Source organism: Mustela putorius, unplaced genomic scaffold (assembly GCF_011764305.1).
Source record: "Mustela putorius furo isolate JIRA1106 unplaced genomic scaffold, ASM1176430v1.1 tig00003911_pilon_pilon_pilon, whole genome shotgun sequence".
In the NCBI taxonomy this organism is placed as follows: domain Eukaryota; kingdom Metazoa; phylum Chordata; class Mammalia; order Carnivora; family Mustelidae; genus Mustela; species Mustela putorius.
Genome location: NW_025422058.1, coordinates 5,381,842 through 5,407,356, shown reverse-complemented (window position 1 = coordinate 5,407,356; position 25,515 = coordinate 5,381,842). Strand labels below are relative to the sequence as shown.

Genomic DNA, 25,515 nt, shown 5'->3' with positions numbered 1-25,515 from the left:
AATGATTGTACTTCCCACTAAGTGCTAAAAATGAAGTTAGTTAAGACATAGTTAACTTGACCCAAAGTCACATGAAATAGTATACTGCTGATCCCTTATCTCTGTTACCCAAATTATATTTAGAAGAAAACTCAATATTAGTATCACTTCATTGATAGAACTAACTTCTAAAAACTCCTTATATTTAAATACCATGATTTTTTCTTTAAAACAAATTACACCAGAACACAGCAGTACTTTTTAGACAAATGACAAGAGTGATGTTTTTCTGTAGAATGTTAAGCCATTTTTAGTATGCACTGAATAATCAAGTGCCACACTATGGTTACTCTGATTGAAAAACAATAACCAACCCCCCCCCCTTAAGATTTATAGCAATGAAACTTGCTGGGCTTGTGATAGTTATCTGAATCACCTTCCTCTTCTTTCAGAAATGTGTTTTGCTAGGAGAAATTTCTGCAGTTTGGCCACTGGTTATCTGAATACACACACAACAGAAGCTAGTTTTCAACTGTGCTTTTTTTTCCCTCCTCCAGTTCTCCCTTGAGAATTGTATCTTGAAGTTGTTTAGTTGAAAGCTTAAATGGTAAAGGGACTGGAAATGGCATTTAGGATTCTGTAAGGGAATAAGGAATTGAGGGTAGGCCCCTGGGAACAGTCTTTGGTGACACATGACCACAATTATGATCTCAAACTGACCGCTGAGAATCCGTGAACCAAGGAGTAGCTGTAAAAAAAAGTTGGTGCCCTTTTGCTGAGAGAGCCTTGGTTCCTCTTCTACATTTCACAGACTGCTCAAATAGAACAAAGAAAGACAAACATGCACACTGAATGTGTAACCAGTTCAGAGGAAGAAAGGTTAATTAATAGCAGAGATGGTAAGGTTATACTGAAATCCAAGAATAAGACCTTCTTAAGGACACCACTGAAAAGCAGAGCATGAATGGATCAAAAAGAACACCAGGTACACATAGAGGAGAAAAAGTTAGATTTTGTTATGTTGTAGAGTCTAAGTTTTTAAAGAGCTACTAAGATGTGACCACAAAAGTATACATATATATCTTGAACCCCAGAGTTCATATCTTCCCTGTAGGACTGAATTAGGGAATTAGTAATGAAAATTTTCTCTTAAAATGTAATTTTATCAGCTGCTTCATGTTCAGATGGGTTTTGAATATTTATAGCAAATATAAAAATTCTTCTCTTCTGAATTGTCAATTCAAAGTGTGCTCGTTTATTTTCACTTTAGTATTTCCTTATCTGTCTGAAGCATTTAAACATGTTTATTTTAATATCTTGATCCATAGCTATTTGTCTTTTAATTGCAGTTTTTTTATATTGAGAAGTTGTGGTATTTTATGATGATTGTCAACTGACATTCTTCTTTGGGAGTTCTTCCATTACTTTAAAATTCAGAAAATCCCCCCATTCTGAATATTTTATTTTATAGTATCTTTATGATATAAACACATGCTAGATACATTATAAACATATATTAGAGAAATATGTACCTTTATAACAATTGTTATTAATATAGTTAGAACCTTACTATGAAATCATTAGAAAATCATCTTTTTCTTTTTAAAGATTTTACTTATTTATTTGACAGAGAGAGCAAGAGAGCACAAGCAGGCAGAACAGCAGAGGAAGAGGGAAAAGCAGGCTCCCATACTGAGCAGGGAGCCCAATGCAGGGCTCAATCCCCTACTGAACAGGGAGCCCAATGTGGGGACCCCAGGATCATGACCTGAGACGAAGGCAGTCGCCTAACCAAGTGAACCACCCAGGTGCCCCAGAAAATCATCTTACATATGTTTGTTTCTTTCTTAATTTGAAAATAGATTCTATTTATAATATTTTATTCACATGCTCAAATTTTCTTATGAAACAAGTACAAAGGGATGGAGGAAAATGATAGAGGAAATGATATTGCTTATTTTAGTGAGGATGTCTGAAAAGTACCTATTGAGTAACTTACTAATAATATAGTGGAATTCTTAAAGGCAGTAATTTCTTCAAAGTCATTATAAGGAACTGTATCTTTAAAAATTATGCATGTGATAAAAATAACAGGAAAAATGATGACAACTGCACTGCTATGAAACAACCTCAGCACAGAAAATTGTTAAAATGATATTTTTCTATGTAACATACATAATAATAGATTATCAGAATACAGAATATCAAAGGAAATCTGTAAATTTATTTAGCATTATTACCCATTATGTAATTGAAAGCTGGAGTATGTGCATGTATATGAAATATGTACAGTGAAATCCCCTAAAATGTGGAAATGATTTTAGAATAAGGAACTTTATTGCAATTTCTTTTGTTGTTGTTGCTGCTGCTGCTGTTGTTTTCCAAGATTTATTGAAGAAATTATAGAACAATAGAAGGATTCAAGGGGTTCCACATGGCATTTTGAAACTCAACCCAACTGTAGGCTGAGTGACCTGTAGGTTGGACAAAGCCCAAGAATTTCAACATTTCCTTAGTGTTAGGATCTACTTCAATGATCTTCTGATCCAGGGCTGAGACCTCTGGAACATAATTATCTCCCCTTTCTCTCTCCTCCTCCTACAGATTGATTGAGATACCTCTCACGGGGCATTTCTGCATCCACTTCAAATGTGTGACATAGCCGGCTATCTTGTTGCAGTTTCTTGCTGAGAATAGCAGCAAACTCCTCACACACACACTTGGTGTGTAAGTTGTTGCCCAGGCATGTGTAGTACTTCTCAATGATGACCTGGACCTCTTTCTTCACAGTTTTGATGCAAACACAGCCCACATTGGCAGGTCCCTAGTAAAAAAGAATTCCAATTTCCTCATAAAAGTAAAGTACTAAGCAGGGGTTGGAATAGATTGTAAATTATTGAAATGTTTTAAAAGTCATGAAAGGGTCGGCACAAGCATGTTTCACACTTTATAATGATACTAGAGGGGCACCTAGATGACTCAGTCATTAAGTGTCTGCCTTCAGCTCAGGTCATGATCCTAGGGTCCTGGGATCAAGCCCCTTATCTGGCTCCCTGCTCCACAAGAGGCCTGCTTCTCCTTCTCCCACTCCCCCTGCTTGTGTTCCCTCTCTCACTGTCTCTCTCTCTCTGTCAAATAAATAAATAAATAATCTTTATAAAGATACTAGAGTAGGATGTGGTATATTAGGACAAGAATGGAGTCAGTGCTGATGTAACTGTTCTTGACGTTCTGTTTATTTTGACTATCTACAGAAGCATGAGAGTACTGACTGTTAAATTGATATAGAATTATGTGCTACATGATTCTCTTCTTAATAATCATTGAAGATACACTTTAAAAGAATAACGTGTGACAGCAAAAATATTATTTGCGAGAGAGCAAATGAGATAAATAATATTCTTTTCAGAAAGTTGGCTTAGTTAGGATTGTGTATGACTTTCTTGGAATATATTATGTCATGATGGACAAACCCAATAGAAAGTGAATGATTTAATTTTTATTCATATCATACACAATGCAAAAAAAAAGGCTCTGTCTATACTTTCCCTAATTTCTCCATTAGCACTTAGATCTTTTTAAGATTTATTTACTTATTTTAGAGAGCAAAAACATGCACAGACACACTTGTATAAGTGGGCTGACAGGCAGAGGGAGAGAATCTTCAAGTAAACTCCCCACTGAGTGTAGAACCTGATGCAGAGCTTGATCACACAAACTATGAGATCATGACCTGAGCCTAAATCAAGAATCAGACACTTAAATGACTGAGCCACCAGGTTAGTCTTAGTTTTGCTTAGTTTTGAAACTGTCATTGAATTAACAGAAAACATAATATTCCCTTCACTAGCCTTCACATGGATTATTCTTTCATGAAAACACACAGATACACCCACATGCATGCGCATGTGACAACTATATCTAAACAAAGGACAAAAGGAGATACTGGTGCATAAGGGAAATGTAATTGATATTTTATATCAGAGAGGATTTACTCCATAACTCTTGCTAACTAGTTCTGGAGACAAATATAGTATATAGTGAAATATACAACATTGTTCTACAGGAAAACATTTTCCCAAATGAAATACTGACATAAATATTCAAGTATGATAAAATACTTAGTTATTCATCTTCAATATCTTTTAGTGAACTTTCAAAGTTCATGACTAGAAATTTTATTAACTTATATTTAATATAAATAAACATTAGTGGATAATTTCCAGAAAACAAAAAAAAGTTCTTAATATCGCTATTAGCTATCTTCATTTCAGGTAGTTATGTCTATAATTTTAAACATAAAACACACTGACTTTTTTGGCTATCTTAAACTCATTGGTAATTACTTAAATGTGAAGTGAAGCAAAAAAATTATAGATGTAACTTTACTAAAGAAGTATAAACTCCCTACTAGATCAATGAGAACTTCACAGGTTATTTTTCTGTACACATCTTAGCATAATTATAAAATGTTACATGTATTCATATTAATATAAATTTTCAGAAAGTCTTCAAGAAAGCAGAACAATTTAACAGCTACATTGCGATTTTATCTTTATTTCCAATAATCCTTTGCTAAATTTATAATGTTGAAGGAAAACAAAACTGTAATCTCAATAAAAATATTGAAGTCTGATTATCAGCTTCGGATTATGTGCTAACTGAAAAACAGAATCCCCCTTTCCATGACTTCTGCTGTCTACCTGACTTGTAGAATACACAGGGTTTTCACAGACAGCTCAAAGAGAAAACCTACTGCCTTATATTTAAGATTGAAAATTTCATGTACTTTCATGTGAATTTTCAGATTCTAAGATAATTTAGTCACTCACATTGACTATCACGTGATCAGTTTTATGAAGACACAAATGTTAGAGTGAGGTTTTCTTTTCATAATTTTATAACATCTCTAAAAAGACTGGTATTGTAAAACCCTTAATCATCTACATATTATGAAATCTTTTACTTTCCCTTAACCTCTTTGTATCAGAAAATTATGTGGCTCATTGTTTCTTTCTAAGCAATCACTACAAGTTTTTAGCTTTAACTGCCATTTTCCCATTTTTAATTTGTTCTCACAAACAAAACAGAAGTTTCCACATGTCTGTAACTGCCATGAAAATGTGTATACTTCCTCTAAAATGTTTCTTCATGTAATGCTTCACAAAATAAAATGACTTTTCCTATAGAATCCCACTGTCTTGTGGTATCCACAAGCTACATTAACTAACTAAATTTAATTTTAAGCTAATTAAAATTATATGAAAGTTAGAATTTAGTTCTTCAGTGTACTGGACACATTTTAAGTGCTCAAAAGCAATATATGGCTGGTAACTGCCATATTGGAAACACAGATACATTTTCATAGATTTGTTAAAACAACAAAAAAAGGGAAAGATGTTAGTGTGTGTGTCTGTGTGTGCGTGTGTGTGTGTGTGTTTCTTTTGGTTTCTACTGAGGGAATTAGAATTTTGTATATCTTCTGAAATTCTGTGACCATGCCAGAAGGAATAAGTGATGTCTAGAAAGTTTGGAATTGTCATAATTAATGAAAGACATCCATAGAGAGACTAGAGAAACAAGAGTCCTTGGAGAACCACAGAATTTTAAGTGACAAAGTGCACAGATGCTACAGTCCCTGTCAGTCAAGTGAATTAAGTATGCTCAAAAGATTGGAATGGGTAGAGGGAAACATAGGGGATTTTACTTTTTAATATATATTATTTTTATATTCTGCCCAAAAACTTCTCTCCATTGCCCATTAACACATAAGAAAACTCTCTCCACACCTTTACTCAGGAAATAAAGAAACTCAGAATCCAAGGACACAAAAAGAGAGCTCCCAGCTACAAAAGGAGGGTGGAACAGAATAACATTTTTCCATTTTGTTGTGCTATCACAGAAAAAAATAAACAAAACTAGACAGTTAATTTCTCAGTAGGTTATTCTGCCACTTTAGATTCTTAATAATTACTCTGCCGTGTTATGTAATAATTTTTATTTAACCCTCATTGCACACATATGAGGTATATGCTTGGTTGAGGGCAGGGAAAATGGAAGACAAAAATAATACACATCCCCAAGTGTACTAAAGAATAAGTGAAGTGAAATATTCATGAAAGATTACAGGCAGTCAGGTTTTACTCAGAGCTAATATATTGACCACCAAAGCTTAGTGTTTATTCATAATCACACAAAATATATCTCCAATTTTATATTAATATTAGCATACCACTTTATGGCTATATGTTCACAGAATATACCCTTTATACACATTAAAGGATTTTTATTTCCCTTTTGTAATGTTTGTAGTGTTTCTTCTTCACAGCTCACCCCCCTTTCATTCATGTATTACAGGAAAGTTCTAGTTATATCAGTGGACTAGCTGAAATATATTACAATATGTAAAACTAGTCTTTTTCTCTTTTCAATTTTGAATACAATAAACAACATGTCCACTAACATTATAAAACAATTATGAAGCTGCCAAAATTCTACCCTGAACCTACCCTGGACTCCACCTACTTGTTTGGAGGTTATCCAAACTAGTGTTTCAACCTTAATTCCCACCAATCCAACCATATAGGCAGAAAATGGAGAACTTAAAGGAAGAAAATGAGCCTGTTGGTGCTGAGGGATAGCTCACTAAAGTAACTGAAGGGAGCGCATTCTCAGAAACACTAGGGACTTTTACCAAAGTGAGAGCTGACATAGATAATTTTGGGTTAGATGTATCAAAACGGCAAAAACTCTTAGATCCAGCCCAGAACTGCCATGGGAGGGGAATAGTCTTAAGAAATTGACATTTGTCCTGGGTAGCTTGGGACTATGTATCTACTTGAAGCTTCCTGTCGGTTTTCTTTCTGAGGAATTTTGAAGACTGGTGGTTTATTGAAGGAACCACGAACAGTGTGGTAAGGAGAGAGGAAAATGAAGTAGGCCCGGGTATACAAGTTTTTACTGCTTTAACCTAGTTTTGCTCTCAAGTCAGGATATGGACTGTGCACTATGTATATCTTAAGAGGGTGGCTTCAAAATGGACCACAATATGCCCCATGAGAAAGCCAACATTCAGATGCCAGTTGAAATATAATGCTGATGATGGACAAGTATTAGCATTTTCCCTGTACCTACTCCAAAGGGATCTCCTCAGAGGCTAGGTCCTCCATGAAATCATTTTATAACACAGTGCAAATTCTGACACACAATAAAACAACAAGAATCTACAAAATTCCAAACACTTTTAGAAATCTAACTAAGGAAATTGTTATCTAGATATAATTGGTATTACAAGATTTTGTGTTCCCTTAGTCCTCGCAATTCTTGGTCACACCAGTTTGAAGAATGAAGAGGTAGACCAGACCAATAGTGGTGTGTAGCAAAGTTTATTGAGCAAGAGTACAAAGCTCCCAGAGAGGGAGGGGGATCTGAGTGGGTTGCCATTGTTTCTAAGTTTAGGGGTTTTATGAGTTCTTTTGCAGAACTATCTTAAGCAATTAGGGCTTTGGTCACATTATCTACCTACCTATTAGGTTAATGTCTATATACTGACGAATCCATTCTTTTGTCGACACCTGGGGGCTTAGGTCTTAACTGCCCCTTGCCTGTGATACTGACTAGTGCTCTTGTGGTTAATTGTTTTATTTTAGGACATTTTGCAGAAGTCATTTCTACAAAGGCTGCAAAGCAGAAAGTCAGTGTGGTCCTGCCTAAGCTGCAAAATAGGAGGTCAGTGTTATTTTAGCTGTCCTGACTCCATATTTTCTTTTTGGGGACCCTATTCCTGACTGCCTAACTGTTCAACTAACGCCTAACAGGATAGAAGAGCTTAAACAATTTTTTTCCAAATAAAAATTAGTTTAGTATTAAAGTAACATAGACATCATTATTACAAACACAAATAAGCATTAAATCAATGATTTTAATAAACTATTATTTCCCAAATGTACAACTAGCTTTTTTGCCCCATTTTCTTACTGATTTTAAAGCTGTGCTTATACACAGTAGAGAATTCACAAAAATTATCCCAATAATCAAGCAAAAATATTTGTCATTAAAAATGGGGTACCAGCGTGGCTAAGTCAGTTAAGTGTCCAACTCTTGATCTCAGCTCAGGTCTTGATCTCGGGGTCATGCGTTCAAACCCCATGTTAGGCTCCACACCAGATCCATGTGGAATCTACTTTAAAAAAAATGCTTAAAAATTTGGAAATGAAGCATCACCACTTCCTCATTGGTGATGCAACATGGGGGCTTAAGTGGGTAGGAGAAGAATAAATGAAACAAGATGGGATTGGGAGGGAGACAAACCATAAGTGACTCTTAATCTCACAAAACAAACTGAGGGTTGCTGGGGGGATGGGGTTTGGGAGAAGGGGTGGGATTATGGACATTGGGGAGGGTATGTGCTTTGGTGAGTGCTGTGAAGTGTGTAAACCTGGTGATTCACAGACCTGTACCCCTGGGGATAAAAATATATGTTTATAAAAAATAAAAAATAAAAAAAATAAAATAAAAAATTTGGAAATGATTATGAAAGTTCTTTGGTTTAATTTCTTATCTAGATTATTGCCTCTATTGTCCAATTCATACTTTAAAGTTTAAAGCACAGTTCTAGTTTTCTTTTTAATGTGATTAAATTTTACATTTTTACCTGATTAGCAATTCTGATAATGTGTAAATGAAAAGTTTTTAAACATTTATAATACTATTTCTGTAGTTTAACATAATGAATTTTTTCATTATTATCAAATTAAACACCTATTTTATAAAATAAATAATGTATTTTTGTTGTTAGTGCTTAGGATCTGTGCATATTTAAACATCTTGAAAAATGTGAATTTTTTTTCTCTAAATTCTTCAATACCTAATTTAGTTTTCTATATTTATATGTAATCCATAAACTCCTTGAATCAAACACAATTTATAGCTATTTAAGAGTTTTACCAAGAAATGGTATGCATACAATATAGAAAGAAGGAAACAATAGACCCAGATAACATTAGTTTCTTGAAAGCTGAAGTTTTTAAGGAAGCAGAAATGTCAATCCAACTTAAAACACCTTTATAGGTCTCTGTAGATTCTATATAGCAATGGATATTTGGTCTGTGACATTTCAGAGTATTTCCAGGTTCAGCAGTCACGCACTGTGACAAGGCTTCCTGGTGTAACTAATAATACAATGGCTATGGTGGGTCTCTGGTATCTGTAGGGAATCATTCCTACATTCAGATTTACTAGAAGGCCTGTTGTGTTCTGAAGTATTATTTAGGAGTAACTCAATGTATATCTACTATTATTTGAAATTTTATTTTTAGAGTTCATTGAGCTAAACTACAGGAGGCGAATAGGATGTGATTTCCTAACAGAAAATCTTAGATTTGTCACTATTGCAGAATAAATTGTTTAAATTAAATGTTATTCTTGAAGAGCAATAAATAGACCAAAGTTATGTGTCATGCCAAAAGAGTTTGAAAATGATTTTCCTAGATAAGGTTTTTTGCTATTATTTATGAAAAATATATAAATATGGTGATTCAGTGTATATTCCTCAGGAGAAAAAAAATATCTTTCTGATACATGGCATAAGAAAATATTTGCTGACAAAATTAAAATAAATTAGACATATGTGGAATGTTTGTCAAAGAAACTTAATAACCTCATTTTTTGATGTCTCTCCCAAACAGGATGAGTATTACTCAATTTGTTTTAGAGGTATTACGTTAAGAATGCTCTAAATTAGGAAAAAAAAAGACTCTAGACTAAAAGTGGGAATCTATATATTTGAGTTATTTTCTATAGAAATTGGCTAAGTCAAAATCATTTTTTAATTTTGTTCCTAAGCTTTTATTCTATCATACTTGCATAGTTTTAGAACCTTTTTTATTCTTTCAGTTAATCGTGTCTTTTATGTTCTTCCTTCTTGTTTTATTCCACTCTGTTGATTAAGGATTTCTATTTTTATAAGTCAGTCTTTCTGTGTAGTTGGTATGTTAGCATACAATCCTAATTCTACAAGTGAAGGTACTAAATCCTAGAACTGACTGAGCCCCAAAACCTACTATAACATTGTGCATTACCTGGAATTCCTTGAAACATTTTTATTTCATTAATTATCCATAAACATTTAACAAAAAATAGAAAATTATTATTTAATTTAAATAAATAGCTCATAACAATCTGTTTGATGTTTATCAGGTGTTTCTGAAGACACTGTTGAACTTGAAAGACAGGTTATTCTTAAATTAAACATTTCACTTAAGAACAATTGCATATGAATTATTAGTGTTATATTTAAACAAACCACAACATATTTGGGAAGACAGGGGGATTTGTTTTATAACATAAAAACCAAAAATGAAATTGGCATATACCTCAGGAGGCAAGAAAGAAAAAAAAATTAAAATATTTTTTATTGTATGAATAAAGATAATTCTTTACTTTAGATGCAGGGAAAAAACAGTATTGTGTAAGAAACAAGTAAGAAAGGGCACTTAAATTGGGGGAATATTTTTACCATTATCAAAGCATTCTCATTTTTATGATGTTTGTTACTGTGATAGCTTCGGCAGCACATATAACTAAAATACTATGTTTGCTACTGATTCCTATTAGAATTATTATGTAGAACTCATTCAGTAATAATGCACGTATAAATTCAATTTTCACGTTATAGGCTTTCTAAATCTTTCCAAAACAACAATATTAAAAAACAGGGAAAGTCATGTGGTTTTTAAAGAAACATGACTAATTTAGAAATTTCTCTATACATTTATGATAAAATAGTAAATGTTCTATACACATTTAAGTAGATTTTTAAAATTTGACAATGCATATCACCTATCTTTAGGTAAACTAATAAATATTTTTTATTGGTTGGATATTACACATAGAAACATGGACAACATTGACTCTGTATCTAAAGTTCACAACCTCAATTCGAAAGTTGTTATGTAAGAAATACTGAGTGTATTCCCCCAAAATTCATATGCTGAATTCCTGGCCCCCCTTCCCCTCAAAAGGACTGATTTGGGAATGGGAACTTCTAAAAAGTAATTATGGTTACATGAGGTCCTAGAAGTTGAGCCCTTTATTAGGTTAGTGTCCTAATAAGAAGAGGCATCAGAGAACTTCTCTCTCTCTCTCTCTCTCTCCAAATGCATGCACTAAGGAAAGACCATTGAGGGCAAAGTGAGAAGGTGGCTGTCAACAACCAAGAAAGAGTCATCACCAGAAACATAATTGGCCCCAACCTTAAGCGTGGACTTCTAGCCTCCAGCACTCTAAAGAACATAGATTTCTATCAAGCTAGCCTGCCTATGTTTTTGTTATTGTTGCAGCTGCTGCTGTTGTTGTTGTTAATGGCAGCCCAAGCAGATGAACACAAAAGCCAAAGAAAGGAATCAATTCAACTCAATTAAATTAATCAAATATCTATTACAGGTCAATTATTCACCAGCTATTTTTCTAGATTATTAGGTTTTAGGTTTATCACTTAACTATTGGCGAGGGAGAGGAGTAGTCACTTCCACAGTGATGACTTTCTAATGATGTAAGACAAAGTACAGGTAAAGTCAATTATATATGCTATTGGGAAAACTAAAGCAAAGAAGGAAGATAAGGAGTGTTGCATGCAAGTTAAAAGATAGAGCAGCCATGAGGAACCTCTTTATTTAGAAATTGTATTTGAGTGAAGGGCTAAAGTTGATGAGGGAGCTAGCCTTCAGAAATGTGAACAAGGAACATCATGGGCAGAAAGAAGAGTAAGTGCAAGGATCTTGAAGTAAAAGTCTAACTGACAAGCTCAACATTCAGAAAGGAAGCCACTGGCTTTGGTGGACATGAAAGACATAAGGAAGAAATCTGTGGAAATTTTTAGGAAACTCCAAATACACTGAGTTTGTTTGTGTGTGTTTGTGTGTGAGTGCTAAATGATATGGGGAGGGATTGCAAATTTTTTGAGAAAAGAATGAACATGATCTAAGTATGTTTTATGAAGGCTCATTCAGGCTTTGTATTAAAAACATACTCTAGAGGAACAGATAATATAAAGAGGGAGGGTTTATTATTATTATTATTATTATTATAATCTAGACTTGGAACAGAAAAAGAGGACTAGACAGGTAAGAAAATGTCTAATTCTATAGATTATGTATTTTAATATTTAGCCAATGAATGGATTTGATGTGGTATATGAGAGAGAATATGAGAGAGTATGAGAAAAAGAGAGAAACAAGACACCTGGGTTTGAGACTATGCAAATAGGACAGCGCTGCCATCAACTGAGACATGTGGAAGACTGATACAAGAGCAGGATGGGATGGGGGAACTGCAAAGGAGATCAAGTTTGGATGTTTCTTAGATATCTAAATGGAGACATTAAGTAGCTACTGTATAGACAGATATTGCATTCATAGTAGATACAAATATAAGAGACTTCAGCATATGGGCTGCATGAGATTATCATGGCAGTGAGTATGCAGCAGAAAGGCCACGGGACTTGGGTCTTGCCATCTTTAAGAGACTGAGGATATGAGCAATCAGCAAATGGGACTGAGAAGGACTAGCTGGTGACTGAAGAGGAAAAACAACAGTGGGGAGTGGGCCTGAGTGTCAAACACTAAAATATACTCCTGGGAAGGCAGTGATCAATTGATTCAGCCCAACAGTGCTATGATTTGATGAGAATTAAGAAATAAAATTGGATTTATTGTCATGGTGGTTAGTCATTGATTTTCAGTGTTTTGGATGCAGAATTACATCAGAATGAATTCAAGGAAAAATCAGAGAATAAGGATAAGAGAGCAGAAGCAATTACAGTACAACATGAAAATATTATATAACATGTAATAATTCTAAGCTCTTTAAATATAGAATTTTGTTAAATCCTCATAGAAATTCCTCAGACAGGGATTTATCTCTCTCTGTCTCCTTAGGAAAGAATAGTAACTTTAAATTCTCAAAGTAAGGAGTGCAAGAATTAGACACAAATTAGGTTTATCTGATGACAGATTTCAAGTATATAACCTGACTTTTATCTCACATTCTGGGAGAAGAGAAAAGAAAGATTATTGAGAAAATGCCATCTGAGTTCAGTTTCAATCAACAAAAGTGGAAAAAGAATATGCCAAGTATAGATAGAGATGAGACAAGAAAGAGAAATGAAAACAGTTTTTTATAGGCATCATTTTTGCTGCAATCTTTATTTTTTTTGTTTTGCCCAATTTTCTTTAGTTCTGTTTAAATGTTCTATAGATTTCTATGTGCTTACAATAATTTACAGTCTGTGTTACCACTCTAAGACATGTAAAAAAGGGGAAAAAAGGTCAAATAGGAAGTATTTGATTACATTAGGAAATAGAAGGCTCATGGAAAATAAGCTAACAATATGGCTATTTTTTTATTAATTTTTTATTTTTTATACAATTATGATTTAAAAACAGAAAATTTCTCTTATTTTAAGTATTTATTGAATTACTTGTTTTGTGTATTTAGGAATTTAATATTTACATCGGTGCAAGCATGAACCTGAAATAAGTAAAAGATTTATAAAATTATATGTATTCTAAGAGTCTCACATTCATATACAGAATACATCATACTGCAAATATGTGGAACAACTTTGTATCTAGTAATTTACTCATCAAATCTTATTTTGAAGAATAATACTTTTTATAGCCAATCTGGGGGCACCTGGGTGGCTCAGTGGGTTAAAGCCTCTGCCTTCAGCTCGGGTCATGATCCCAGAGTCCTGGGATCGAGCCCTGCATCAGGCTCTCTGTTCAGCGGGGAGCCTGCTTCCTCCTCTCTCTCTGCCTGCTTCTCTGCCTACTTGTGATCTCTATCTGTCAAATAATAAATAAAATCTTAAAAAAAATAAAAATAAAATAAATAAAATAAAGTTAATCTGTTTGCTAAAATAACATTCTGTTCACCAAGGTAAAACTCCTTTGGCAAATTTTCACATTTTTTAAGTACAGAAGCATTTTAAGAATTCTCTTTAATTATAGTTCTTTATAGTCAATCAGCATTGACAGGTAGTCTATGACTTATAATATTGTTAAATGATATCTTTAATACTGAAAAAATTAAATTGAAAAGTTTTGTTTCCTTCTTGCTTTGTTAATTTCCCTACTTGTCTGTATCTTTTCTTATAAGATATTGCATAAACATTAGATCTAATGCTTAAGAAATCCTACCTCAGAATGAACAATTTATTTTGAATGTCAGTTACAACTGAACTCCTAAAGAGAAGTCCTTAAGCAAGATTTCATTTATTTCTATTAGGATAATTAAAAATTATTGGGTTGGACCTATAAATAATGATTGTCCATTTAATGGACAGTGAAATGACATATAAATTGAAAGCCACGCTCGGTTTGGTCTAAACTAGCTGTCCTGCTGAGTCACCCAGTGCTCTACTTGCTATGCCTGCTACTTTCACAGGGAGGAGCCTATGTATCTTGTCCAGCTTCTTGTACCTGCTCTTGCTGGTTTTTGAAGCACCTAATCATTTATCTCCTATCCTTCCCTATTCAAATCCCAATTACCCGAAACACCCAGTTCTACAGTCACCTCCTATCTCAGGCATCTGTGATCTTTTGTTATGGAAAAAATTTCCAGTTTCCTATACTAAATTGAACTTTATTTGTATATTATTTCACAGGGGACACACTACTTTGTACATTTTGTTTTAGTTATTTATGTGCATGCCTTACTGCTCTTAACTTCATGTTTTACTGGTGTCATTTTTCCTGTCGGTTCTATTACACCATGGCTTCCAAATCTGGGTTTATTTCAACCTGTCTCCTGGTTACTTAAATTACATCTTGATTAAATTTTCACTGAGGAGTCATGGATGTGATTTTTTTCAAAGCCCTCAAATATCTGAGAATATCCTTTTTGTTGAGATCAATATGACAGGAGAACCAAAGAAAAGCTAATGAAACCTAACTCTTAACATATTTTTTAGAGGGTTGCCTGGGTGGCTCAGTGAGTTAAAGCCTCTGCCTTCAGTTCAGGTCATGATTTCAGGGTCCAGGGATCCAGCCCCGCATCAGGCTCTCAGCTCAGCAGCGAGCCACTTCCCTCTCTCTCTCTCTCCCTACTTGTGATCTCTGTCTGTCAAATAAATAAATAAAATCTTTTTAAAAAAACAACATATGTTTTAGAGAAAAATTCGTAATATTCTTGTATCCTAAATAGCGACCAATACAGCGACCATGTCTTGTACTTTGTACATTCAGCTTTTAAAAATGATCATTCCATGAATGAAAGGCATGATTCATAGTTCTCATTCTAGGATACATTTCTGAGCTCCTAATTTATATGTACAAATGCCCACTTAACAGTTTTCCATGTAATATCAGAAATTCACCAACACTATTACTTCATGATCTTACTGTCCTGGGTAGTGGCACCATCTATATTCAGTCTCTCTAGATGTAAAGATGGAAGTCAGTTTTGACACTTCCCTACCTTCATCATAGATCAAAAATATACTTTAAATATAAGAATTCTGTCATGACCATGGTCAAAAATTACATGTATCCTCTGTTGTTTTTACTGTAATAATCTTTTAACTAGCCTCTCTAATTATCCTAATTTTTTTCCTATGAAGATTTAAATATTCTTAAATAGTCTTTTAAAAATAGCTTTAGGTGATATAACTCACCTGCATAACCTCTTACTAGATTTTCATTGCATTTTTTTTTAATTTATTTTTTACATTTATGTGACAGAGAGAGCGACAGAGAGCAGGAACACAAGCAGAAGGAGTGGGAGAGGGAAAGCAGGCGTCCTGCCAAACAGGGAGCCCAGTAGGGGTCTAAACTGGGTGATGCGGAGCTGATGCAGAACTGATGCGGGGCTAATGCAGGGCCAAAGCGGAGCTTGATCCCAGGACCCTGGGATCATGACCTGAGCCTAAGGCAGATGCTTAACCATCTGAGCCACCCCAGGTGCCCCCTTTCATTGTATTTTAAAGTTATGTTTTAAGTTACTTTAATGTAATATCTGAATATTACTTTACTATCTTAGTGTTTAAGAAATATCCCATTGTTTATAAAAATAAATTAGAAATAAATCTGACCATTACCACTACCACTAAAAGCACTCTATTTTTTCTTCTGTTAGTAAGCGCAGGCTTTTGTAAAGCTAATGCTAGGAGGAGTGGGTTTACAAAGGCAAAGTTTCCTTTAGGCGCTAAAATTTAAACATTAAAGTTAGAACATAAAAAAATTTGCAACTAAGAAGATTATAGGCCTAAACATCTTTGCAGAAATTACAAAAGTAGGGAAATGCTAATATTAAAAGTAAACCTAATCTTTTTGGTTATATTATAGCAATTAAAATTTATGCACACATACAAACTTTAACATATCAAAAAATATGTATATAAATAGTATGTGAAACTCTGTGTGGACTAGTAACATCTTTTTTTTTTTTTTTAAGATTTTATTTATTTGACAGAGAGAGAGTAGGCAGAGAGGCAGGCAGAAAGAGAGAGGAGGAAGCTCTCTGCTCAGCAGGGAGCCAGATGCGGGACTGAATCCCAGGACCCTGAGATCATTAACTGAGCCGAAGGCAGAGGCTTAACCCACTGAGCCACACAGGCACCCCAACATCATTTTATTACCTATTATTCTCCTCTTACTTTCTATACTGCAAGCACATTGACCTTCTTTCGTTTTTTAGAGTATGCCAAAGTGTGTAATACAAATGGGATTTAGGTTCCTCTGTCACGATGAATGAAAGAGATCTTAGCAAAAGCCAGTGTTTTCAAATTTATATTTGAAAATGTATATCTAAATGACAAATATCCTTATTAAAGGAAAAAGATTCATTCCACTAACTTAAGTATAAACTACTCCACAATTATTTTTATTAAACATGGGAAATAGATAAAATATAAGAAAATCTTTCTCTACATTTATACTTTATTCATTGGAAAAAGCTGAATAATTTAACATTTTAGTCCAAAGGTAATAGGAAATTTCATAAAAGAGCTATTTTCTAATGTTGATAAAACATGTTAATCTATAAATTAGTGCATGGCTTACATAAAAGAAACCAGAACTTTTTGAAAATAAAGTTGTTATAAAATGAGACCCTAATCTAAAATCAGATATATCAATTTTTGATTGCTAATCTTTTAAAAAAAAATCAGATTTAGTAATTAGTATCCACCTATTCAGACATAAACATGTTTAAAACTTCTACAGAGTACTGAAGAATGGTTTACTCTACTGTGGCACCATTAGTAAATGAACAATATCCTTAACATTTAATATTCATTATCATCTTTGAACAAAGAATTGAAGGAAGAAAGGCAGTAAGTCATATCAAAAGCTGTAGTAGGGATGTTGGATGGTGGAAAAAAGTGTTATAGTTTGGACATGTAAAATTTGTGATGCTTTCTATGTTCAAAGTTTTTACGACTATACACCAGAGTAAAAGTTGGTTTGTATTTATTATAAACTTTAATTTCCATAATAATCTCATTAATTTAATATTATTACTGTTTCAATTTTTAGAGGAGGAAGTTGCGGTACATAATGATGTATTTCTTCAAGGTCATACACCTAGCATATAGCAAAATCACAGTGAAGACTTGGGTCTGTAGTCCTCAAAACCCAAGTGTTATTCTGTGTAGTATATTCTCTCAACTGCATTTTGTTGAAAAACTCAAATCTAAAAGACAATGATGCATTTTTAGGCATGTGTAAAAACTGAAGAAACTCTTCAGGACTTCCTAGAAAGCTTATTTAATGTACACAGAAATAGTTTTGTACTCCTGAAATTTTTTAAACTGCTTAACAGTTGAAACTTTCAAAGTAGAAGATTAAGAGCAGAACACTTTTACCACCACTTTACAAATGAGCTACCTTTTCCTAGCATAGTTGTTCCAACTAATTGTTGTCATAAAATCGTAGCTTATACAAGGTTATATATGACTTATTCTTCTGATGCAATAGTCCAGTAGTAAATAAATGTAACCACAGAGTCTAATAAAATATGACTTTATAAGCATTGGATAAATTTTTGCAAAATGCACCATATGTATCTATTCCCAAAGGCAGAGTTCACGGATAGAAGTAGTGAAGCCAAAAGGGATGGATAGCAGGGATAACTGCAGACTGATTTCTCAAATAACATTTAGTAATACTAAAAAATAATTGATACAAAACTGCATTAAACAAAAAGGATTTGACTATTACTACTAATTTTGTTGTTGAAGAAAAATCTTAGGCTTTGGCTCTTCAAATGAAGTTAAACAGACCAATACTGAATAACTGTCAGTCTCATTTATTGCAATTTATCTACAGTGCAGATTTTTGTGGAAAGAGCCAAAAGATACTTGCCTGATGTTAACACAATTTCTGGTGCACTGTGTTCAGCTCTGGTTTATGCTTTTACTTTAATTGGTTGGCACAGGTGCTGCCAAAATTTGTTCTATTTTACACACAAAATGCAGTTATTAGACTTCTAATCCGTTGAAATAGGAACACTGAAAGGAGAGGGAAGTTATTTAAGGACATATTCCTCCAACATGAAATATTGGTTTCAAAATAAGAACAAGGGTTTCTGGGAAAATAAGAAAGTAGCATGATATTTAATCTCCTCAAACATCCTTATAAAAACAGACAGAACAATTAAATAATAAACCAAAATTGATGGACCTTATTTACAACAAAATTATGTTTTAAGATATTTTCCCAAACCCAAAATACAGTGAGGAAACATGATAGCTGTATGCCCTGTGTTATCTGTCTTTAGAACAGTGGGTACATAGGTAACAATCATAGCTCTTGAGATTTGAGGATGGTATAGTTGCCATGGGCCAATTTGAAAATTGCTAAAGTAGCAAGCATTTTGTCTAATCCACAACTGGTCAGTGAAACTGGACAACTGCAGCCCAACCCCTCTTTAATTCTTGAAACTGATTAAGCATGGCTCCCATCCAGAACAGAGTTCCACACCGAGAGAGAGGAAACAAACAAACAAAAAAACCCCAAAAGAAAACAAAAAACAAAAACAAAAAAGCACTGAGAACCAAATTACTGAATTAAAACTTACTATGACAAAAGCAACACAAACGAAGAAAAGAAAAAGTCTAGATTAAAGTGGGTGAGGAGAACTGAGCCAGATGAATCTATTTTTAAATACTAATTGAAAAAAAAAAAAAAAACAGATGTGAGAGCTCTGTGAAGTTGGAAGACCTATTCTGAAACAAGCTTTCAAAGATTCAGAAAACTTATAAAATTTCAGATTTTCATATAAGTCTTGGATATATAGCTATCTATATAGAACTAAGATTAATGAAAAGAATTATATACAGCATTTATATTGCATATATAGCATTTATATTGCATATAATATATATTATATATAATATACATAGCAATTCTATATAGCATATATATATATATATACACACACACACATACATATATATATAGGACAAAATAGATAGAGTTAAGTTAGAACTAACTGAGGACAAAAAATAATACATTCGAAATCTTTTAAGTGTGTTTGGTAATCATTTCAGGTTTTGAGGTATTTGCATTATTATGTGGACACCAATGCGGGTGTGATTTGGAATAAGGCAAATGAGTAATTACTGAACGCTAATCTTGTCACCCCTCTCTGTACGTGAAAACAGAATTCTGAAGGTAAAAGAAATATAAAGTAGAAAAGGTTGAATAGTACTGCAGGCCTGAAGTTAAACTGGAAATCAGGATGAACTCATTAAGCGTTTGATTCATCTATTGACCAATTAATTGTTCTATCCAATGTTTACTTTCTTCTAAGTTGCATCCACAAAATTATATAGAAAAATATCAGGTAAAAATTAATACTGCTGTAATCCAGGTTGTAAACTGAAAAGATCTTTTCCTGCTGAAGAACATGAGGGCTTCTTGGAGAAATGACTGATTCCAGGCCTGAGGCTGGAAATGCACAAAGTGAACCTGGAGTAACTTGTCACTGCAAATACTACCAGGATCACATCAGAAGGAGATGGAATTCAATGTGAGGAGGGGCTATACTTAAAGATTTGAGCTTTAAGATGGACTGATTTTATATTAGAAGTTTGAAATCCATCAAATATGCTTAAATACATGAGTTTCTAATGATAATTTGACAATAATCTAGTTACTTTCAGGAGATGAGAGGGAACAAATTGATTATCTGGAAATCTATAAAAAAGAAAAATTAACATTTATCTTTTTTTCCACATAAAGTACTGATGTTATTATTTTTTTTTAAAGATTTTATTTATTTATTTGTAAGAGAGAGAGAGAGTGAGAGTGAGCACAGGCAGACAGAGTGGAAGGCAGAGTCAGAGGGAGAAGCAGGCTCCCTGCGGAGCAAGGAGCCCAATGTGGGACTCGATCCCAGGACGCTGGGATCATGACCTGAGCCGAAGGCAGCTGCTTAACCAACTGAGCCACCCAGGCGTCCCTAGTACTGATGTAATTAATACTTTAAGTCATGTGATAAGTAAGAGTATTAATGTTTTATTAATACAACAAATAAAGACTATTAATAGTCAACAGAGGAGGAAAAGTAAAACTAACATTAAGTACCCCTGGCAATAACTTAAAAAGAAATGTTGAGATTCAATTATCAATGAATTAATGGATATAGGCATTAAGCATAACAGAAGAGGCAAACTAGAAATAACCAAACTCATGTGTGATCTTGCCAAAAACTAAAAAAATTAAAAAATAAAAAAAATAGGGACACCTGGGTGGCTCAGTGGGTTAAGCCTCTGCCTTCGGCTCAGGTCATGATCTCAGGGTCCTGGGATCAAGCCCCACATTGGGCTCTCTGCTCAGCATGGAGCCTGCTTCCCCCTCTCTCTCTTCCTGCCTCTCTGCCTACCTGTGATCTCTCTCTGTCAAATAAATTTTTAAAAAATAAATAAAATAAATAAAACAATTTAAAAAAAAATAAATAAAAATCTAACCTAGGTCTACTTTCTTCCAAGTTAGAGAAAATACACAGGGCAGTGGAACATATAAATTGCAAAATGAATGTATTCAACAAAATCCAAAAATGGGAAATTTGCAATTTAAAAGACTTGTGTTTTTCAACTTGATAGGCTTGCTGCAAGGGAAAGAGGTAGAGAATTCACTTGTAAATTAAGAGGTTTCATGACATGCCAAATTTTAAGAAATAGGGTAATATTAAACTATGTTGTCTAGGGAAGTTTTTTTTTTTTTTTAGAGATGGAGAGACTATGTGCTCAAAGGTTAGGAGGGTGGGGGGAGGGCAGAGGGAGAGACTCATAAGTGTAGACACCACTGTGGAACCCAACATGGGCTCAGTCTCAGGACACTGAGATCATGACATGAGCAAAAATAAAGAGTCGAACACTTAATCAACTGAGCTACCCAGGTGCTCCAAGATACATATTCAGATAATGAAAAAAGTAAAAATACACAGGGAAATAATTGCCTAAAAAGTAGAATAGTGTTTACTTTTCGAAGATAATGATTGAGATCTGGCAATGAGAAGGGCTTCTGGGGTTTCAATCTACAAAACATCTATACTTTATAAAACATACGGTATATACAAAATATCTGGATATCTATAATTTTATTTTATAAGACAAAATGGCCTTTTATATTTTGTTGTGTCAAATGATATTTATTTAAGCATTATAGCAAATAATTTTTACATATAATAAATAAGTAGCTAAAAGATAATTAAAATGTATACTGCAATCTATTAAATGGCTATAACAATCATCTTACTATAATTAAATTCATTGTTTTTAGATAGACTATTTCTTTTTTAAGTAGTATAAACTGTGCTATAATGACCTTAGCTAAAACTTATAAAACATTTCTCTTTCTCTTTCTTTTTTACTTTATGTCCAATTTTAGGGCTAAATGATGTGGGGGCAGGGAAGGACTTGATATGTATTAGTACATTGTTCCTCTAGAAATTTTGTGCCAATTTATACTTATGTTCTCTCCTATTTTCTGTAATTTGTCAACTGCTTATAAACTTAAATTTCTCATAAATCTTTTAAGTTTTCCATAATTCTTTTTTTGTTGACATATGTAACATAGTCTTACTGCTAAAAAAATGAAAACATAGAAAAACTTTAAATTTTAAAACCAGATATTTGGGATCTATTACTGAGACATTTCCCTAAACTCTTATCATCATAAAACATTATGACTCATGCCCATTGCATTTTTTTGGTCATCTCATTTCCTAAATGATATCTTCCTGTTGTTTGATTACTAGGGTAAAGCTTGATTTTTTTTTTTTTAAATTTTATTGTGGAAAGAACACTTAACACAAATCTATCTTCTTAAGGGTATTAAGTATTGCTGTTGACTATAGATACAAGGTTGTACAAAGATCTCTAAAGTTTATTCATCTTGTTTGACTGAAACATTATACTGGTTGATTAGTAGCAACCCATTTCCCATTTCTCCAGACCTGGTGAACACCACTCCACTCCTCGATTCTATGAATTTGACCGATTTAGATACTTCATGTAAGTGGAATCATGTAATATTTGTCTTATTTCACTAAGCATAATGTCTTCAAGTTTCCTCCTGTGTACCATAGTGCAGAATTTCCATCTCTTTAAAGGCTCAACAAACTTCCATTATATGTATATACTACATTTTCTTTACCTATTCAACTGACAATGGTCATGGAGACTGTTTCCACATTAAAGCTTGATTTTTATAGACATATTCTATCTTGTTAAATTTGTTTTCATATTTTGCCCATTTTTACACTAAGTATTCACCTTTATTGTACTGTTTCAAGAATCCCTTATATTTTTGGTGTATCCTTTATTTGCTTTGTAGAACTTCCAAATGATTGGCCTTTAACTTAAAAAAAAGAAAATTTTTCCTATACAGTCAGTCCATGCCCATGTAACCTGTCTTAAATTGTTTCTGTTAGTTATTCTGCTTTTCTCTTATATATGCTAATTTTTAATTTTTATATTGAAAATTAAAGCCTTTATAAATTTATTTTTAGGTATGGTATGAAATGACAAAAAAATCATCCAAACAAAACTAAAATTCTTTCCAATTTTGTATCACTTACAAAATAAACTTAGAGCAGATACAGAAATATTTAGATATTAACAGGGAAATTAAAAATCACGTAATCATAGATATAAACATATCAATTATAAGATTGTAAGGGCCTGCCCCTCCCAGAGGAACTTACTTGTAAACCCCGGATGTAGGGGCGGGGCAGGCCGATGAAGACATCCAATCAGTGGGGCACGTGTATATGCACTTGGGTGAATTGAAATTCAATTGGTCACCTGTGTGTGGGCGGGGCTCAACCACCCCCATAAAGATTGGTCTGCAAGGCTGTTGGGAGCAGAAGGAGAGCTGTCCCAGGAAGAAGAAGGAAGAAGAAAGCAGAAGAAAGAGAGTCATCGGGGGGAGAGAGAAGAAGGAGAGCTGTTGGAGCTCTTGTCAGAGCTGTAAGAGCCACTGCCGGCGGCCCCTACGCCAGCAGCCCCGCCACCTGGAACCTTGGCCCTCGGCAGCGCAGCGGCGCCGCGGAGCACAGCCTAGCCACCAGCAGCCTCGCCACCACAGAGGACCGGCCTCACCAGAGCGGTGTCATTCCGGGGAGCGGCCTCGTCGTCGAGTGGCCTCGCCCGGAGCCACATCCTCATCCGGAGTGGCCTAGTCTGGGGTGATTAGACATCACTATATGTAGTTTCCCCTTATATACATCAAATGTTTATAAAAATAGCTATGAAAGTTAAATATTATTTTTAAAGTTGAACAACAGATTGACATTGCATTAATTGTGCTCTTTTATGGAGGTCTTAAGTATGACAATGTTCTCTAGCAACCCATACAAGTTCTTTAATTCTGTTTTTTGCCCCCTCACAGTTCACACAGAAAGAATCAGATTAAGCCTAAGGATCACAGAACTGAAACTGGAGTTCCTTCATTCAGTATCCTTAATGAATTCCATCTTTGTCACAATTGCATTATGTTTATGACACATCTTTTTATATCTAGTATCAGCACTTTCACTTTTCCATTTTCCAGTAATTTATATAAAATAAGGGAAGATTCAATAAAATATCCAACTAATTGCACAAATCACAAACAGTGTTATACATAGAAAGATGATGACACTGCAATAATGGCAATTTCAGCTCTCTGACAGCATGATGAAAGTACAAAAGTCCAAACTTGCACACAAAACATGGTGTAGGAGTGACAATACAGAATATATCAACACATGAATTGTAAAAAGTCAAACATATAAAAGGGAAGATTTAGAAATAAAAGTTCTCTTCTAAGCATGATGGTATATTAATTCTAAAGGTATATCAGAAAATTAAAATGTCTTTGAACACCATAAAATTATCTATGAATTATGAAACCATACTCAAGGAGAAAAACAAAATCCATGCATCCTTTCTTTCTTAATTTACCTCACTATTCTTCCCAAACTCAATAAATTATATCACCCTTCTTTCAATTGCTCAGGCCAAAAACTTTGACGTTATTTTTAATTCCTCACATCCCACATCCAATATCACAGTAAAACTTACTGATTTTACATTAAAAATGTACCAGAATCTGGCCATGTTTTGCCACTGCCTCTGTTACCCTCCTTGTCCCAACAACTGTTTTCTTCTGCATCCACTGCATCTTCTGGCTACCAACCCGATGGTTCCCTGCCCTTGTTCTTACTTCCATACCCAAAGGTCCAGTGCTAACAAAGCAGGTAGATATCTCCTTCTAAAACAAAAATCACATCTCTGCCTAAAACTGACCAGTGGATTTCTACTTCCTTCAGAGTAAAATCCCAGTTATTTACAGTGGCCCTTAATGCTGTATACAGCCCTGGATCTCTCCCTCCCTCCCTCGCTGACTGGTCTATAAACACAGCCTCACTGCTAATCCGTGAACATGCTAGCTAGGCATCCACACAGAAACAGTTTATTCAACCTGGAAGTATCTTTCCTCAGAAACATGAATATCTTGCTTTCTCCCTGTTCTTAGGTTTTTATTACAAATATTTACATTTTGGTTATGCCTCCCAGATCAGTCTCTTTGAAATAGCAACACTGATCCTCTTGACCTTCCTTCTCACATAGCATTACCACCATCAAATGTACTTTGCTCGTGTGGGTTTGGCTTATTTCCACACCAGAATCTCAGCTCCATAGAAAACAGGTTATTTTCCTAGGTCACGTTCTAGGGTCTAGACAGAAGGAGAACATATTCTCCATAAATACCTATGGCATTAATCGAGGACTGTCCATTTGTTATTACAGTATATTCATTTGGCAACTATTTACTGCGTACTGACTGCCATACCCACACTCTTACCTTGTAAAGCAGAGGCACCCGTGGACCAGGAAAGCCAGCAAACTTCTCTCCCACTGCCGTGGCAGCGGCACACCTTTCCCTCACACTCGTTGAAATATAAATTTGCAGGCCCAAGAGCGCGTTGGCGTGCTGGCTGCCCGCGTGCCACCTCAACAAACCGGAACTCAGTTCTGCAACTGTC

At 34.3% G+C, this 25,515-nt stretch overlaps 1 pseudogene; it reads right to left on the bottom strand.

Annotated features, from left to right (window-relative positions):
* Window positions 1–2,243: 2,243 nt before the first annotated feature.
* On the bottom strand, window positions 2,244–25,514 carry LOC123388826 (annotated as a pseudogene).
* Between the last annotated feature and the right edge of the window lies 1 nt (window position 25,515).